The sequence below is a fragment of the Danio aesculapii genome, chromosome 9, assembly GCF_903798145.1.
Source record: "Danio aesculapii chromosome 9, fDanAes4.1, whole genome shotgun sequence".
NCBI lineage: Eukaryota > Metazoa > Chordata > Actinopteri > Cypriniformes > Danionidae > Danio > Danio aesculapii.
In genome coordinates this window covers 44,513,377-44,533,387 of record NC_079443.1, presented here as the reverse complement: position 1 = coordinate 44,533,387, position 20,011 = coordinate 44,513,377, and the positions used below count along the sequence as shown (strand labels likewise).

Genomic DNA, 20,011 nt, shown 5'->3' with positions numbered 1-20,011 from the left:
GGGCTAGATACTTAGCTCGAATCCCAATTCCTCTCTGTTTCCTGATAAGAGGAATAACTCGAGTTTGGGTGTCTTCCCCGAGCTCAGAGCCCTCTTCCCGGACAGCACGCCAAATATGCTTTATTCTGAAACTATTGCAAGTGTGAACTGGTGAATATACCAGTGATTTGATGCTTCAAAAAGGTTGCAGACACCAATATCAAAATGCTTTTTTGATGCAAAATTAATTTATACAGTTAATCCTTACGTCGATTAAAAAAACTTGTGTAGGCCTAGGCTACTATAATAAAGAAAACCTTCTCTAAATGTAGAACTAAGTACATTGATATGCATTGAAATACATGATGAATACTCTTGACACATGAAAGTGTAAAGCCCGCAACTCTCAACAAATGTGGAAAGTTATTGCGTGTCATATTTAACAAACCGTTTACTGCTAATTTTATGTCATTTTGCTCACATGGGTAATTGAATATTAATCAGATGATGTAATTTCGCTGCTGTGGCGTCAGCCAATCGTTGCATTGCTGATCATGATTTTGAGGATCGATAGATCTGTCCTTCACAACACACGCAGCGATCTCAGATCAGTTTATCCAGACATTTTAATCTGATTCGCGAACTTGTTTGAAGAACCAAATTAGCCAGAGATCAGTTATCAAGATTAAAAGATCCAGGATCTGCTAAATCATCTTAGATCATTTAAGCGATGTACGAAGAACAGACCCCTGGAGCTGTTTCGTTGTAAATAAACAGTTGATATGGTCAGTAATATGTTTTATTATCATTATTATTATTATTAGGGGTTCGAGCGCGAAGCGCGCTGCATATCAAAATTGGCAACCAAAGTCTCATAGACGTCATATTGGTAACATCCACACAACCTCAAGCTGTAACATCATTAGACGTTGATATTTTGTTGTTTTTAGGTTGTGTTGGAAAGTAACCAAAATGCAATGTCTGTCCGACGCTGGACATTGATGTCAGGCTGATGTTGGGCTTGGGTACCGTGTTGGGGTACAACGTCAATCCAACGTCATGCTGACGTTCTGTGTCTGCTGGGTATGCTGGAATATTTGGCGGTTCATTCCATTGTGGTGACCTCGGAAATAGAGACTAAGCTAAAGGAAAATGAATGGAAGTCAATGGTTACAGGTTTTCAGCTTTCTTCAAAATATCTTCTTTAGTGTTCAACAGAAGAGAGAAACTCAAGGAAACCCTCGAAGTAAAGCACACAGTGGGTAGATTTTCAATTTTGAGTGAACTATCCCAATAACATTAACAGTGATTTTGTTTACTTTTTTGAATCAGTTATTCTTAAACTGTAAGTGTAACTCATAATTTGCTGAAAAAGATGGATATCGTCCTTCACAGACTGCAGCTTGTGTGTGTTTGGAAGATGGTCCAGTATAATTGTGTGCTAGCGGCTGTTTTCAATGCCATACTACACTGGAGGGTTGCCCAAATCTGAGCCATGAGGTTAGCTGACAGAAGGGGAAATAAACTGTGCTGAATGACAAAAATGTAACTCTCTCCGTATAGTCCTGCATGGTTTGGACAGCAACATAAACTGGCTTTTCAGTGTTTAAATGGTGTTTAGCATTTTTTTGCAGCTTGCTGAAACCTTCATTCTTGCCAAAGTAGCCAGATGCCAATATGGACAGGTGGTGCAGCATGGCCTGATTCTCAAAAAAAAAAAAAAAAACATTTCTGACCCAAACTATGCTATGTAAACATGCTTTTGATCAATAATGAATTCATTTAAATAATGTATTCATTCTGCAAAAAATGCATCAAATTATTCACAGTGGCAGTAAAGACTTTTATTTTGTTACTAAATATTTTATTTCAAATGCAGGTTGTTGTTGTTGTTGTGTGTTATACATTTATCATAAAAAAAGTTTTTAACATTGGTAATAAAAGTAAATGTTCGTTGAGCACCAAATCATGGGCTGAACTTGCTGAATTGTGCCTGGTGGTTGGTTTTTGTATTAGGATTGGTTCCAATAGTATTATAAAGTGTGTGTTTTCAGGCCTGTTTTAATAAATAAATATGTAAATGTGAAACTAGTGTGACTTGGGTTGTTGTTGGCTTCTGGGTCCAATTTGGTGTCTGGTTTGAGTTTGAACATCCTTATTTAATGACTCTTTCCATTCACAGTGTAGGTAATTTATCACAAAGGCACCCCGGCAGTTTTTTCTTCATTATTGCTCACCCTATACTAAACAGTAGTCCCACTGTTTTGATTTTATGTTCTGCCTTTTGTTTTGTAGAGCCCATATTTAAACAGTAGTAATGTCCGCTGTTCAGTTTATCATAATAACAGTTCTACCAGAAAGCCCAGGGAGATAAATATGATATTGAATTACATTTATTTGATGAGTATCATTTAACAAACAGTATGATTTAACAAAACATAGGAATTCTTTGGCGGAGGCCTAGTCCGTAGCTTGAATCCAATGTTTGTAGATCCAGCTATCGCTGCTAAGGATGAAAACAGGGGTGGAGCCTACCCCCCTGGACAGGGCCAACCCAGTGGTGGTGGGAAGGATGGTGGGTGAACATCCGCATCGGTATCTGCAACCAAATGAATAAAATAAATGGACAGGTTATATATTCCTTGTGTCTCATGGCTATTGGTTGGAACTGATTGTGATGAGTGATTTGACATTATGTCTTCCTGGTAGAAGGCTACATTGCTTTTGCTTCTTCCACTTTGAGATCATATCATTTGTAAAATAAAAAACTTCAAATTTCGATAAAGTCTTCACTTTTATAATACCAGTGTAAAAACACATACATTTTATATATTAAAACATGTAAATATTCTAAATTATAAAATATTTAGAGAGAAGATATTTTTTACATTTCCTAATTTTCCTTTTATTTGTCATTATTCTGTTTATTTTGCTCTTTTGCATCAAGTAGCATTTTAGTTTGGTATCTTATTGTCACAAAACACATCTGCCTGCTTAAAATAAATAGAATAAACAAGTACAGGGGATTTGTTATTACTCCTGTTGTACCGTACCCGTATCGAACCGTGTCCCAAAACAGAGGTACGTACTGGTATGTGACTTCAGGGTACTGTTGTACCGTTACAAGCTTTTGTCATTACGCTTCTTTAGTGTCTCAGAGTCATTCAGAAATTATTATTATATACTGGATTAATGCACAAGAAACAGTTTTTATTACAACAGTGTTGCAAACATGTTTTATACCAAATATATATATATATATATATATATATATATATATATATATATATATATATATATATATATATATATTTTTTTTTTTTTTAATTTTATTATTTTTTTTGTGCATGCTGTAAGTGCACATATAATGTTTATCCAGAGTGTTTACATAGTCATAATACAGTAAGTAATACAACAAGCATTTATAAATAGTTTGGGTTAGCTTTTGCAGCTGGACATTGCTCTTGATGGGTGAACATTAGCCAGTGGGGAAGTGTCTTTTGTCTCTCCAGGTTTGAATTGTTCATGACAATTGTCTCTCCCACGCGTACATCTGAGATTACCCAAAATAGACTTTACAAAATGTAAATCCTTGTAATGTTTTCTTTAAATGAAAGAATAGAATAATTTTCACATAATTGTGAAGTCAATATTCTGGTCTACAAGACTGATTACTCAAAAGTCTTATTCAGGCCCACTCAGTGTGGTTTTTGGACCTTATTTCAGCTACATTTTTTCACCAAAACCTACTAACCATGCATAATATTTTTTTTTTCTAAAAAAATGCAAGCATGTATATCGATAATTGTCACAATACTATTGTAACACAGTTTGTGCTAAATAAAAAGAAAATACATGTTGGCTGATACTATAAAATGTCAAAACATCTTAGTGGCCCCAAAATCACCTCAAACCACAGAGGGTTAATATTTGATCTTTGTTGAAGTTCATTCATTCATTCATTCATTCATTCATTCATTCATTCGTTCATTTTCTTTTCGGCTTGGTCTCTTTATTAATCTGGAGTCGCTACAGCAGAATGAACTGCCAACTTATCCAGCATATGTTTTACCCAGCGGATGCCCTTCAAGCTGCAACCCAGTACTGGAAAACAATACACACTCATTCACACTCAAACACTACGGCCAATTTAGTTAATTCAATTCACCTATAGTGCATGTTTTTGGACTCTGGGGGAAACCGTAGCACCCAGAGGAAACCCACACCAATACGGGGAGAACATGCAAACTCCACTCAGAAATGCCAACTGACCTTGGCGGGGCTCAAACCAGTGACCTTCTTGCTGTGAGATGACAGTGCTAACCACTGAGCCATCATGCCACCCTTCAAAATATCATCAATAGCATAAACCATTGCTGTGCTGGTCAGTGACTCTGTTGTATATTGATTAAAGCTTGTACATTTTAGGGGGCAAACCAAAGTTACCATGTGCTACATACAGTAGGCAACACACAATTGAGTCATTTTTTGAATTAGTACTGTGTATATACAGTAGCAAACACAGTTAGTATTTCTGAAAATGTACAAGAAACATCCACTGATGTGTGACCAGTGCAAGCCCATGTGCATTTCTCCATTGTGAGTGTCAATGTGCATCTGAGGGAAAGAGAGCAGTCGTGGCCACCCTCACACATCGATTCCAGCCCCCCAAAATGAGAGGGAGCAAAATCGATTTGTGCTTTTATCTCCCCCAACCCAGACTGCAATGAAGGGAGACGGAGAGAGAGGCTGATGGGATCTGAAATAGAAAGAAAGTCAGTCTGAATTTGGGACTTGTTTAACTGCCTTGGTTTTATTGTGTGTTCCCCTTCTTTCTTTTCACTTTCTCCCTCTGTCTCTTTCACTTTCTTTTCACTCTTCCTGCTGTCTGCCATGCACTGTCCTACCATGACTCAAAGTGACAGTGCTCTTTAATTCGGTCAGTGAAGGGCAGTGTGACACCATGGTGTTATGCCATTCAGAATTAAAGTATACTGGCTTTAACATTTATGATCAGTTCATGAATTCAGTTTGATTTCATTTTTAGAACAGGGTGCAGAATTGATGTATTGTAGAAACACAGCTTTTAGTAAGCCTTGTGCTTTTGAACGTTTCAAAAATCAAAGGTTTTATTGGCCCGGCTAGTTTTTAAATGCATTACAGTAGTTTAAAATAGAGATCACGATTCCGCTATGATTCATATGTAATTTTTCAGAGGTTCAGACACAATAATCTTTGCTGCGGTCTATATAAAATATTTAATTAAGCTGAATGATAAATGAATGAAAAAAAGGGTTCAGTGACTCACTTATTTCATTACTAGATTAATTTGCTTTTTTAGAACGAAGCTCTTGAACAAATAATCCAATGATATATATTGTTACACTGGGCTTTTAATTCAAGATTGCAGTATTTTAAACAAGTAATTGTGTAGCTGTGTTATACTATACACTCACCGGCCACTTTATTAGGTACTAGTAGCGGGTTGCACCCCCTTTTGCCTTCAGAACTGCCTTCGCAGCACAGATTTTGGTCCATATTGATATGATAGCATCACGCAGTTGCTGCAGTTAGGCCAGCTACACATCCATGATGCAAATCTCCCATTCCACCACATCCCAAAGTTGCTCTATTGGATTGAGGTCTGGTGACTGTGGAGGCCACTTGAGTACAGTGAGCTCATTGTCATGTTCAAGAAACCAGTCTGAGATGATTCGCTCTTTATGACATGGCACGTTATCTTGCTGGAAGTATCAGAAGATGTGTACAGTGTGGACATAAAGGGATGGACATGGTCAGCAACAACAGTGGGCTGTGAACAAGATGCTCATTTGGTACTAATTGGCCCAAAGTGTGCTAAGAAAATATCCCCCACACCATAACACCACCAGCAGCAGCCCGAACCGTTGACACAAGGCAGGATGGATTAATTCTTTCATGTTGTTGACGCCAAATTCTGACCCTACCATCTGAATGTCGCAGCAGAAATGGAGACTCATCAGACCAGACAATGTTTTTCCAATCTTCTATCGTCCAATTTGTAGCCTCAGTTTCCTGTTCTTAGCTGACAGGAGTGGCACCCGTTCTCTGTAAACCCTGGATGTGGTTGTGCGTGAAAATCCCTGTGGATCAGCAGTTCATGAAATACTCAGTCCAGCCCGTCTGGCACTAAAAACCATGCCACAATCAAAGTCACTTAAATCACCTTTCTTTCCCTATTCTGATGCTCTGTTTGAACTGCAGCAGATCGTCTTGACCATGTCTACATGCCTAAATGCATTAAGTTGCTGCTATGTGATTGGCTGATTAGAAATTTGCATTAACGAGCAGTTGGACAGGTGTACCTAATTAAGTGGCTGGTAAGTGTAAATACTTAGAGTTTCTTAATGAATCAACATTTTTGCCATCATTGATTAAAAACAGCAATACAGTACTTTATCAAAAATCAAAGCATATTTAGAAAATCATTTAATGACTTAAAACTCATTTTCTATTGATAATAAAACTCACAAAAACTATTGTAGTACAATTCCTTAAGTACAGATTATTATGTTTTATTTTTGCAGATATTGATCTGTTGTACTAAATAATAATGTGACATTTTCATCCATATTCTGACATTTTGTTTTCAAAAAAGTTATTTGTAATATTTAAGAAGACATTTTACTTGCATTTAATATTTAAAGGGATAGTTTACCATGCATTAGTTACATACATACATACAGACCCATACATTAGTTTCTGTAACCTAAAATATCACACTTAAATTTAAAGGGTACTGCATGTTTAAAAAAAATATTGTATCCATATATCTGTATAAATTGTGTGTGCACAACAGCTCTACAGGCTCACTGCTTCTGCTCACGGGCTGCATGCACACACATGCACACACACACTCAAACAAACACACACAGCTTTCTGCTCTGCTCGCACGTGCGCTGTGAAAGAGACATGACACAATGCCTGTGTTATGTGGTGTGCCAGCACAAGTCTTTATTTAACTAATTTCAACCACCTCAATTTTTTACTGTCGTTACGGTGTCTTCTTTGTCTAGTTAAATGCTGAATTACAGACCAGCGTAAAGGTATATACTGCCACCTACGATCATAATGTGTGTAAAATGGTGGCTTAGCAAGCATTGTTTGCGTCCACATGGCATTTGTTTTGGGTGAATCCATGTCGTGACGACTTCATAGTAAGTGAAAATCGCAAAATCCTGAAGGGACTGATTGTAGGGAAAGCAATTATCATAAAACTTAATGGGTGCCAGCTACCAGCATGTTTCTAAATATCTTCTGTTGTGTTCAACAGACAAAAGAAACTAGGTTACAGACAGACAAGCCCAAAATTGTTCATACCTCTGACTTAAAGTTTGTGTTCAAATGTAAATAAAAATGGAGGATTTTTCTTTTCTCCAAAATGATGCCTCTTGTACATCGTCTTATTATATTTTGGGAGAAGCTTCTTTTATTTCCATCAAAAAAGATGGTTGAATAAAAGTAACTAAGTCAGAATTTGAATAATATTGTGAATAATTTGAATAATTTTGTGCTTTACTATATATTTTGAGGGTAAATTATGTCAGAATGTTTAGTTTTGTGTGAACTATCCCTTTAAGAAGAGACTTTACTTGTGTTTATATGGTTTCTATGCATATAAAATCACTTTTCTAAATCTTTATTCTGAAATGGGATCTTGTCTTTGGCTTAATATATTTAGGTTGGGAATTTGATTAGTTCTTCTTGTCATTCTAATTATCTTTCTTGTTTGCTTCTGCTTATACCATTCAAATGTTATCTTTTGATTTAAAAGGAATCAAATTCGTCAATTCCCAGTGATCTGTCTGCAGTTGACCGCAGTGCTTTTATGGCCCATGTATTGTGTATTGTGCCAAAAATCAACAAATAAACACTGCAGAAGCTGTCATAATTACTGCTTGACTGTTGGTGCAAATCAAGAGGTTCTCCAGGCTGCAATCACGCCACCGCAAAATTAGCGTAATTATACCGTCTCCCTACAAGGCCATCAAATGAATTATTTTTTCCTAATGAAGCTAATCACAGTAGTCTCTGTTGAGCTTCCCAGGAATGGCATAGGCTAATTATAGTTAGTGATGCACATGATTTGCAGGTTATATTTAAGGTATTATTTGATCAGTGCTGCTGTTTGTTTATACTGAGTTGCATATACTGAGCTCGCCTCTCCTACTCATGCTGATTCCCTACAGTCTACATCGCAGCTTCTCTCCTGCCTATTTCTTACTATTCAGTGCATATTATATTATATTATATTATATTATATTATATTATATTATATTATATTATATTATATTATATTATATTATATTATATTATATTATATTATATTATATTATATTATATTATATTTTATTATTCATTAATTTTCTTTTCGGCTTAGTCCCTTTATTAATCAGGGGTCACAGCGGAATGAGCCACCAACTTATCAAGCATATGTTTCATGCAGCGCATGCCTTTCCAGCTGCAACCCATCACTGGGAAACACCCATACACTTCCATTCACACACATACATACGGCCAATTTACCTTCACCTATAGTGCATGTCTTTGGACTTGTGGAGGAAACCGGTGCACCCAGAGGAAACCCACACGAACACGGGGAGAACATGCTCACACAGAATTGCTAACTGACCCAGCCGAGGCTTGAACCAGCGACCTTCTTGCTGTGAGGCAATCATGCAACCCACTGCACCATTATATTATATTATATTATATTATATTATATTATATTATATTAGATTAGATTAGATTAGATTAGATTAGATTAGATTAGATTAGATATGATATGATATGATATGATATGATATGATATGATATGATATGATATGATATGATATGATATGATATGATATGATACGATACGATACGATACGATACGATACGATACGATATGATACGATACGATAAGCGAACCTGGACCACAAATCTATTGTTTTTGGAACAGACAAAATGTGTGAGCTCAATTTATAGATTTTTACTTTTGATTAGTGTTAATAACAAAGAACTTAATTTAGACACCCTTAAACATGATTTTTCATTTAAATAAACAGTTTTAAATGTACTAATGGATTTAATTTTTCATTTATTTTTCCTCCATGATTGGCTTAAAGCAGTGGGGGTACCAGCAAAAAAAATCACTCAGCAAAATATTGTTCACTCTCAGAAATAGACGTACAAAATCTGTCATTTGGGTGGTACCTTTTCAAAAAGTACATTTTGTACACATATAAAATAAAAATAAGGACTTTATTCAACAGTGTCTTCTCCACAGCGGAGACTCTGAACATCTATGGATGATTAGGGAGCTCTCTAAATTTAATCAAAATGTCTTAATTTGAGTTTGGGATAACATGAGGGTGAGTAATTGTTGACAGAATTAAATGCTATCCTATTTAGTTATTCACACATTAAAAAATTTTCTTGTAATATTTCAAACAGTTAAAAAAATACTAAACAAAAAACATATTTGTAACCAACCCGAAGTAACATTGATGGTTGTGTCATTTTGCCCAAGAGATGCCCAAACTAGGGCCCGTGAGCTAAAATTGACCCATTGGAACCTTTGATTTGGCCGTCCATCCCATCTGAAAACAGAGGGAGAATGATGGGGAATTTTGAAAAAATTCGCCTTTAACAAAGATTGTCATTTCTAAAACCTTTCACCGTCACTGGGGTGGTACCTTTTCAAAAAGTACATTTTTGTACTTTTTTGTGGACATTACCTTAAGGGTACACTTTTGTACCTTTCAAGTACTCTGAGATACACGTTTGTTCTTTTTTGGGTACTAATATGTACCTTTAAGGACCTGTTAAAAACTAAAATATACCTTTTGAAAAGGTACCACCCCAGGACAGGTTTTGTACCTTTATTTCTGAGAGTGTTCAATTAATGTTATTGAAAAACAATTCTCAAAAATATTATGGTAAATTATACTAAAAATATATAAATAATAATGAATCCCTCACTTTCATCATACATTAAAATTATGTTTATGTCTTCTTAGAACTCAATGCTTATCTTCTTGGCATTGAGTAAACAGTCAAAATTAATTATCTCGACTTAAAGGGATAGTTCACCCTAAAATGAATAGTTACTTGGTTACTCTCCATGTACTTTCCCTCAAGTGCTTCCTCAAGTTGAGTTTATTTATTCTGTTCTACACACACACACACAAATCTTTTTTTTTTTTTTTTGTAGTTTTATAAGTACAGGTTATTATGTTTTGTTTTTAGAGATATTGATTTGTTGCACTAAATGATGATGTAAAATTTATATTATGACTTTTTGTTTATTTGAATTATTACTGCATTTACTATAGTTCACTAAAAATGAATTTCATTTTTGCTCCATCATCTGGTTTAGACCTATGTGGGTTACTTTTTTCTGTTGAACACAAAAGAAGATATTTTGAAGAGTGCTGGTTGCTAGCACCCATTGAGATCATTGTGAAAATGAAGTATCTCAGCTTAAAGGAATCATTCACCCAAACATGAAAATTTCCTCCCTATTTACCTTCCCTCAAGTGGAGTTTATTTACTCTGTTGAACACAAAAGAAGATATTTTGAAGAACGCTGAAAACCTCTAATCATTGATGTCCATAATTGGGGAAAAAATCTATGGAACAAACACTATGGTGATGAATGATTACAGGTTTCCAGCTTTCTTCAAAATACCTTCTTTTATGTTCAACAGAAAAACAGAAATACGTTTTGAACAAGTGAAGAGTGAATAAATGATGAGAGAATTTTCCATTTTTAGCTGAACTATCCCTTTAACCAGCGATATTTCCGAAAGTTTTAATTGATTGCATAAATGTTGCTATATTTTAGCTTACACAATTCCAAAAGCACTGCATAACAAGAATGACTCAACGGAAAGATTTGGAGGAAAGAGAGCTGCCATCATGTCATAATAACAAAGAGTTGTGCGTGTCTGTGCCCTGACATATGCCTCTCCTGGCTCTCCGTCAGAGCCCACTGTTTGTGGAATATCATGAGCAGGTGTCCTTATGTATAATTAGTGCTTCTCCACTCCACATGCAGAGACGCCGTGAGTCCTCCCAAGCTGCTATTAACACAAGCCCACCGACTTACTGAACACCAGACTGTATATCCAAAAACACATTCTGCCTTTTGCAGTTGATAACAATATATGACAATTATAATGGATGAAGTTGGTCATTATTTTTCCAGATCCACAATTTCACTTCCAGTAATGATCCAAAAGCACCAAATATAAATACAGCTAGAAACATTGTCATTTTCTGTATTTTGTTTATACACGGGACTGTTCAAAGGTCACTTAGCATGAAACTACTTTTGCAAGCATATCCAGCAAAGTAAACCGTAAGATTAAAGGATTATTCTTTCAAAACTATATTTTCTGCTAGCTTTTCCAAGGTAAATTTAGGTAAACTTTAGACTTCAAAAGGACGTGTAATAACAAAATTATAAGAGTAAATCTTTTATGAAGTAGTGTATCTTTTGCGTGATGCAAGAACAAAGAGCTTATTTAAAAATGTAATGTCATGTAATGTGTATTTATATAGCGCATTGATCATGTATGGTCAAACACCCAAAGCGCTTCACAATCATGAGGGGGGTCTCTCCACTCCACCACCAGTGTGCAGCATCCACTTGAATGATGCGATGGCAGCCACAGGACAACAGCGGCAGTGCGCTCACCACAAACCAGCTATAGGTAAAGTGGAGAGACACTTATAGAACTAATTCTATGAATGGGGATGATTGGGAGGCCATGATGGGTAAGGGCCAATCGTGTGAATTTGGTCAATGGTGTGAATTTGGTACTCTTTATGAGAATTTCCATAGGATGTTAAATGACCACAGAGAGTCAGGACCTCAGTTTAACATCTAATCTGAAAGACGGTGCTCACTGACAGTATAGTGTCCCTTTACTATACTGGGGCATCAGGACTCACACAGACCGCAGGATGATGCATCCCTGCTGGCCTCACTAACACCACTTCCAACAGCAACCTAGCTTCAGTGAGTAACCGCTTTTGGGCTGCAGAGCTTTTAGGGCATACTCACACTATGTACAGTTGCCTTGAACCGGGTCGAAGCACGCTTGTCCACCCTCCCGTCTCCCCCGACAGGCTTCGCACTAATATTGCATTCAGGCCTGAGCACGCTTGGGTCATCGATGATGCGCTGTTCAGTAAGCACTCTCGCTCAGCACAGTGGAGATTCCTTCATATCGTTGTATCGTTTTAGTCGTTTGGGATGCAGTGACACAAGGTCAAATATTTCGCTGAACAGACTAGCCACTTTTGAAACTCATAAAGGTTCATAAAGTCCTCGTGCTGCAGGAATTAGGAGGTTTACTAAAGGTGCAGCTGTCGTGCAGTGAGGGGTTTGCATCTTTAATCATCTAAGATAGTTTACGTTTATTGAACAATAAGAAGGATTAATAAACACATATGAATCAATCCTGCATAAGTCACATCTCATCTTCAGTTTCGAGCTTTGCACTCACACTACAAGCGTACAGCACCAAAGCCCAAGTGAACCGCTCTCTGGCACACCTCTTCCAACCGAACCAGGGCCGGCCAACTGAACCATGCCTGAGCCCGATTCAGAGCACTCACACTTCTCAAACGATCCGGGAAACAGGCCTGGGCACGGTTTGGATAGCATAGTTTGAGTACACCCTTAGAGTTTGTTTACATTTTAAGTTAAAATGCCAAACGTGACCACATGGAGATGCTAAACACTTCTTAACTAACAATCTTGACCTGACTGTATATATACATATATATATATATATATATATATATATATATATATATATATATATATATATATATATGTGTGTATACATACAGTCAGGTCAAGATATGCATATATATATATATATATATATATATATATATATATATATATATATATATATATATATTATATATATATATATATATATATATATATATATATATATGCATATATATATATATATATATATATATATATATATATATATATATATATATATATATGCATATATATATATATATATATATATATATATATATATATATATATATATATATATATATGCATATATATATATATATATATATATATATATATATATATATATATATATATATATATATATATATATATATATGCATATATATATATATATATATATATATATATATATATATTATATATATATATATATATATATATATATATATATATATATATATATATATATATATATATATATATGCATATATATATATATGCATATATATATGGCCCAAGGTAACCTTTTATTTTGCCCTCCAGAATGATGGGGAATTTCAGGGGAATGCCTGAAACAAAGATTGTCATTTCTAATTTAACAAAACCTTTTGTTTGTTTAACTGTCAAAAAAGCAAACTGGAATTAAATATGTTAATTAAATGTTGTTAATGAATCAGATTTGCACAATGCAGAACACATTGCAGAAGACATAAGAAAGCCAATCAAGGCAAAGGGTATTTTTTAATGTTATAAATGGGATTGTTCATGTTTTTATTGTGAGATGTTCACTATAAAATAATCAAAAATGTATAATTAATAATACAGTTCAAGTGTTTTTATGCAAAGTTTTTTTAATGTAATAAATTATAGTATTAATTAAATTATATAGTCAAATTATAATATTAAATTAGGAAATTTCCATGACAGTTTTACAGTTTGGTATATTTAACTCTGGTTCATCCACCCTTAATCAAGTTTGGTTTTAGACCCTTCATAAGAAAACAGTTGGGCACCCCTCATTTAGAATCTAGTAGCAATGACCAAAGATTTTCTGTGTCAGTGTTATTCCGAATAAACTTATTTACACAGAACTAGCTCATTTATTTGCAAATCAAATCAAAGAACAATGTATTATCACATGCACTGAATACTGCCAATTTGGACTTTTTCATGATTTCATTGTTCTTCATAGGAAGAAGGATATTTCCGAAATGTTAACAGAAGCAATCATCAAGAAAACGTTCTCTTTGCCAAGTGAAACCAGTCCTGTATAAGACCTGCTTCTCAGCTTCCAACCTTAATGAACACAAATGACAACAGCGGTAAATGGAAAGTGACTAATTTGATTCATGATTGGTGAAATATATTGGATAAATCTCAGCGGTGGAGTCAGCGGAGGCAGCGCTGGGTAAAGAGGAGTTAGTCATCAGTGTGATTGTGTTTATGTGCTTGAGAAGACTGTGCCCGATGAGGGATCCCAGCGTGATTACAGCGGGCGCATAGTCACGGCTCACTCTCTCCACCGCTGAAATCAATGCCGCCGGAGTCACAACAGACTGAGGCCGGTTTGTGCTCAGCCAGGTGTTCTCAGCCATGAAGAGAAGCAGCACATTATCCATCTGCTGTGCTTTCTCTTCTTCACAGACAGACTCCGGCCTTGGCAAGGTCACAGCTACCGGCTCCATCCAAGATAGTCTTGCTATTACAGACCTTCAGATATCATTGAGGGAGCTCGTAAATGAGTTCAGAGCGAGTGAGAGAAAGTGATGGAAGAGAAAGAATGACAGTTGTATTCTCAATGTTGTCTCGAGAGATGCTTTAGTGGATATTACCATGAACTCTTTTTATTTCACTCACGGGGCTGTTTTCTCTCTCAGATCAGCTAATGTCATGGTTTAGCAAAAGTTTGAAGAGGATTGCGTAAGATTTGTGTTCATATCAATTAAGAAAGTCAAGTTAGTCACATCATACTCTGCTTTGTTGATGTTGCAAGTGATCTGTGCTGTATGTGTGCCTCCTTTCAGGATGATTCTCCCAGTCACAGTTCATCATTGTTTACTTGATAGATTTTTAATTATGGCAGAATGGAGGTAAATGACAGGGAAATGTCATTTATATTCAGTGACTGAGTTCCCCTCACTTCATTTCAAGGTAATGTGATTAACATTTTCTGATTGACAGGTAATTTGATGAGGTAACTGATGAAAACAATGATTGTTTTTTTTTAAATGAAAATAAACAAAAGCTTCATAGACAATACTAAAATACACAACACAATGGCTAATATCATATACGCTGCCTGACAAAAGTCTTGCCGATCCCAGTTGTAACAAATAATAATAACTTTACTTCTAGTTGGATCATTTGGAAAAGTGGCAGAAGGTTGATTTTTCCGATGAGTCATCTGCAGAAGACCTATTGGAACCCACATGGACTCAATATTCTCATAGAAATCAGTCAAGTTTGGTGAAGGAAAAATCATGGTTTGGGGTTACATTCAGTATTGGGGCATGCGAGAGATCTGCAGTGAGGATGACAACATCAACAGCCTGTGGCATCAAGACATTTGTGCTGCCCAAGATGCTTCAGGATTGGCCAGTCCAGTCACCAAATATAAACATTATTAAACGTGTCCGGGGTAAGATGAAGTAGGAGGCATTGAAGATAAATCCAAAGAATCTTAATCTAAAGAACACTTTCTTTGCCATTCTAGATGACTTTATTATATTTGAGTCATTGCAGAAATGTATGGATGCAGTCCTCCAAGCTCATGGGAGTCATACACAATATTATTGTTTTCCCACTGCACTAGGACTTTATATTCTATACTGTACATTATTTTTAAGTGACAAGACTTTTGTCTAAGCAAAGTCAGACCTAACTGAAAAACCTTTTAAGTCTGAAAAATCTGTATGTAAAGTTATGGACTCTCAAAATGAAAGAGTTGAGTCCAAATAGATTTTAAGCAATTTTGTCTTTACGTCTGAATATAATGTTGCTCACCTACAGTCCTGTTAAAACTTGAACCACCCTTCTTTATATGCTGTAGCACAGTGTTTCCCAACCCTGTTCCTGAAGGCACACCAACAGTACACATTTTCAAAGTCTCCCTAATCAAACACACCTGAATCACCTTATTAGAACATAAGAAGAGACTCCAAAACCTGAAGTTAATTAGTCAGGTAAGGGAGACAAGGGTTGGGAAACACTGCTGTAGCAGATTCCAGGGGATGGGATTACAACATGTTGCAAAGATTCTGTGCTTTACACTGTCAGAGAAATAATTAGTAATTTATTTAATTTTTTACACTGCCTAAAGTTAAGGTATCAATGGTTCAGTTTTTTCCAACCTTGTGATGTATTTCTGTCATTTTACTGATGTCTGTTACCCCTACAATGTGGGATTCACAGGCTGGTTGTAATTAAAGTAAAGATGTACTATAGATGTACATAGGAGTTTGTCAGACTTTGGCAATGACTTTTTCAGATCCATTTTTTGGACCAGCTTCTTTCTGCAAATAACAATCTGTAGGTTTGATTAAAATGCTTGACTTCTTTTAGCATGCAAAATATGTATTTAGTTGCATCTGTTGTGTTCACTCTGTGCAGCTTATAGCTCTCTGGTTAAGCAGCTGAAGTGGCTTTCACATCAGATGTGGAAAGCGCTGTGCTATGAAACCCATTCATTTCAATGGCTTGAGCCTCACGAACCAGTGTGCACTTTTGATGAGCTCTTGCACACATGCTGCAATCAAAGTTTAAAATAGACTTGGGTTTTTGAAGCTGCATAAAAAAAGTGTTGGTTAGTACTGAATATTTGTTGTTGTAATTACTTTTAGTTATGATAAAGAATAATACAATACTCTGGTGTACGAAGTGTGGTGCTTTATCAATATTTTCCTGCTTTGGACTCATACACAGGGTTTCTACAGGTTTCATCAAGTCAAATGTAAGACTTTGTAAGACCTTTTTAAGACCATTATGAATGAAATTTCAGATTTACACAAGGCTAAACGCTAAGGTTTTTTTTTCTAATGGCCCAGTTAAAAACACATTAAAAACTAATATTATTGTAAGGACGATAATTAAACCATATGTTTATAAATAGAAATAAAAGTAGAGTTGTTAAATAAGATTTAATAAATAAACTTTTGTCAACTTTTATTGAGATGGAATGATGATGATTTGATGGGTGTTGGCCCGATTGGGTAGCTTAACATGGACATGGGAAAATTAAGACCTGTTTAAAATGATTTAAGACCTACAACACAATATGTCAGTGAATTTAAGACTTTTTAAGGCCTAAAGTTTGGATTTTGAAATGTAAGACATTTAAGACCCAGCAGATACCCTACATACAAACTGTATATCCTGGCTGCTTGTTTACACTTGATAAGCTGTGATCCAGTAATGTGTGTTCCGTTTCTGAGGTGCGCTGCACACAGTAGAACAATCACAACAGACTGAGTTCCCGGACCAATCACCGCAGATTAACATCATGCAAATAAGGGGCTTGGAAAAATGAATCGCTGAAGATATCATATTTGAGTCCTTGGCATGATTAGGTAAAAAAATGTGTCTTATAAGTCAATGAAAGCATTTTTTTTACCTGAAATGCATATCAGCCTGTTGTTGGAGACCCACGAATCAAAATACATCGATATTTTAATATACATAATAGGAGCACTTTAACAAAACACGAAATATTAAAAAAAATATAATAATGAAACTAAATTGGCACAAGAGAAGAAAAAAAAGTGAGAAAATAACTGTAAGTGAGAAAAATTAATTAGAATTTTAATTAATGATACTAAAATAGCACTTGAACAGAGATCCAAAAGTGAGAAAACCATGCCTTGCATTTGGTTTGCATATTTTGACTTGCATAATAATTATAAAAAGAGCTATATTACAGGAATAATGAATAAATAATTAGTAAAATGTGTGCACATTGATCCCAATAAATGAGTGAAAATAAATGAAGCTGGTATACTATAGTTCACATGGCTCTATGCTATGTCTGACATTTAAAACTATGACAATTCATTTAAACTCCTATTGATGACATTTGGGATTTGATAAACTGTGAGCAATGTATAATTAATATTCATGAGCTCAATTTTGGGCTGCGTCCTGAATGCCAGATTTTATTGTTCATCTAGACGCTTCAGTGGGATAACAAGGAAGAGCACAACAACAGTTCACCATCTGTATCTTCTGCCCTGACCCTCCATCTCCCACAGTCTTTATATCATTAGCCTGTAACTTCCCTACATTGAGAGCTGTTGTTCTTGTTGTGGTGGGAGAGCCAGCTTTTAATTACAGATTACCGCTGTTCAGTATTATGAACAACAGGTCCTGTGTCAGAGAACTGACAGACTGCATCTCAGGACTTCAGATACTTTGAAACAAGGATGTAGGGAACGGAGAACGTCTTTAGTTCTGCAGTTTATCATTTGTCTCTGTTTGTTACCTTTAAGAGAGTGTATCAAACAGCACTATCCCAAATGATGTCTGTGATTTGCACTTGCATACTTGATTTAGCTGTTGCTTACAAATCCACAAGCCATCTTTTTTGTTATTTTGACATTCACCTTGGTAAGAGCTTATTATTGTAGTCTTTACATGCAGCTTGATCTTAAAATATTACCTCTTTCGTCTTGGAATAAAAAATGCATTTCTGATATAGATTGTAAACTCTTGTTTTATAGTGCCTGTTGTTTTTTCTGACATTTAAAGCTATCTGTTTCCTCATTCATGCAAAAGAAAGAGGGTGGGGGTGTGCTTAAAAAGAGCAGGGTGATAATAAAATATGTAAATAAAAGCTATAAAATTGAATAATTAAGTTACAAATGCAACATTTCTCATTTTTAGTTTAATTTGATGTATTAAAATGGCCACTTAATTGAGTCAAATTAATTGTTTTACCAGCAGAACTAGTTCTGCGCATGCTCGAGTGATGTCATCGTTGTTATTACGGTTGCTTCGTTGCGTGTGTTTGTAGATTCGCAATTTGAGTATCGCATTTGAGAATGAATTAAGTCGAATGAATTGTTTTACCTGGAGAACTAGTTCTGCGCATGCTCGAGTGATGTCATTGTTGTCACGGTTGCCTCGTTGCATGTGTTTGGAGCTTCGTCACGTAGATTCGCAATTTCCATTTGTGAATCTATTTAGTCTAATTAATTAATTTGACTTAATTGTTTTACTTGGAGAACTAGTTCTGCGCATGCTCGAGTGACATCATTGTTGTTATGGTTGCCTCGTTGCATGTGTTTGGAGCTTCGTTGTGTAGATTCCCAATTTCCATTTGCGAATCAATTTAGTCAAATTAATTGTTTTACCTGGAGAACTAGTTCTGCACATGCTCAAATGATGTCATCGTTGTTACAGTTGCCTTGTTGCATGTGTTTGAATCTTCATCACGTAGATTGGCAATTTCCATTTGTGAATCAATTTGGTTGAATTGAGTCAAATGAATTATTTTACCTGGAGACCTAGTTCTGCGCATGCTCAAGTGACGTCGTTGTTGTTGCGTTTGCCTCGTTGCATGTGTTGGGGAGCTTCGCCGTGTAGATTCACAATTTCCATTTGTGAATCACTTGAGTCAAATATATTGTTTTACCTGGAGAACTAGTTCTGCACATGTTCGAGTCACGTCATTGTTGTTATTATGGTTGTGTCATTGTGTGTGTTAAGAGCTTCGTCATGTAGATTCGCAATTTCCATTTGCAAATCAATTTAGTCAAAATTATTGATTCGAATGAATAGTTTTACCTGGAGAACTAGTTCTGTGCATGCTCAAGTGATTTCATTGTTGTTACGGTTGCCTCATTGCGTGTGTTAGAAGCTTTGTCACGTAGATTTGCAATTTCCGTTTGCAAATCAATTTAGTCTAATTAATTGAGTCAAATTAATTGTTTTACCTGGAGAACTAGTTCTTCGCATGCTCAAGTGATGTCGTCGTTGTTATGATTGCCTCGTTGCGTGTGTTTGGAGCTTCGTAGCGTAGATTTGCAATTTCCATTTGCGAATCAATTTAGTCGAATTAATTAAGTTAAATTAATTAATGATGCTTGAATGATGTCATTGTTGTTATGATTGCCTCGTTGTGTGTGTGTTTGGAGTTTCATCGCGTAGATTCGCGATTTGCATTTTTATCATAAAATACATCCCCATTCGCTACTATTTGTCTTTCCTACTGAGGGTGAACGA

At 35.7% G+C, this 20,011-nt stretch overlaps 1 protein-coding gene across 3 annotated transcripts in view; it reads left to right on the top strand.

The window, feature by feature from the left end:
• znf385b (zinc finger protein 385B) overlaps positions 1-20,011 on the top strand; it is a 316,695-nt gene that overhangs the window by 231,333 nt on the left and 65,351 nt on the right. The window lies entirely within an intron of this gene.